A 575-nucleotide genomic window follows, 5' to 3' on the forward strand; every position below is an offset into this window, starting at 1 on the left:
GTTTCTTCTCATCTTGAGATGTGTCACATCAGGAAATGGAGGTCCTGAAAGCTTTACTTTATCCGTATCATTAAAGTCAGCTCTACTCTGAGGAGGCAGTTCTTTTCCAGTCGTATTTTGAGTGCCTTCCAACCTGAGAGGCTCATCTTTTAGCACTATATCATACAGTACTTCAGGGCTAATCATAAAGTTTTTCAGTAATATATCAGACAATGTTTCACTATATTCTTAAGGTTTTCCCTGGCCAAGTTCTTGAGAAGTGGATGGCTTCTGGCCTCTTCCCTCTTCTGAATCTGTCCTATTCTGGAAGGTCCACTGATACCTGTCTACTGTGGGTAACCCTGCTGGCATTTGAAACACCCGTGGCATAGCCTCCAGCATCACAGCAACACTCATGCCACCACAGTATGACAAACTGACAGTAAGTTTGTCTTCCTTCAACTGTTAACCCCAAGGCTAAAGGTTCAAACCCACCAGCCACTCCTTGGAAGGAAGATGGGGCAATCTACTTCTATAGTGATACCACCTTGGAGAGTAAGCCCCAGGGATACAGGTGAGGAGAGACAACTCAGGGA

Source organism: Orycteropus afer, unplaced genomic scaffold (genome assembly GCF_000298275.1).
Source record: "Orycteropus afer afer isolate SDZICR_OR568_19922 unplaced genomic scaffold, OryAfe1.0 scaffold00920, whole genome shotgun sequence".
Classification (NCBI taxonomy): Eukaryota; Metazoa; Chordata; class Mammalia; order Tubulidentata; family Orycteropodidae; genus Orycteropus; species Orycteropus afer.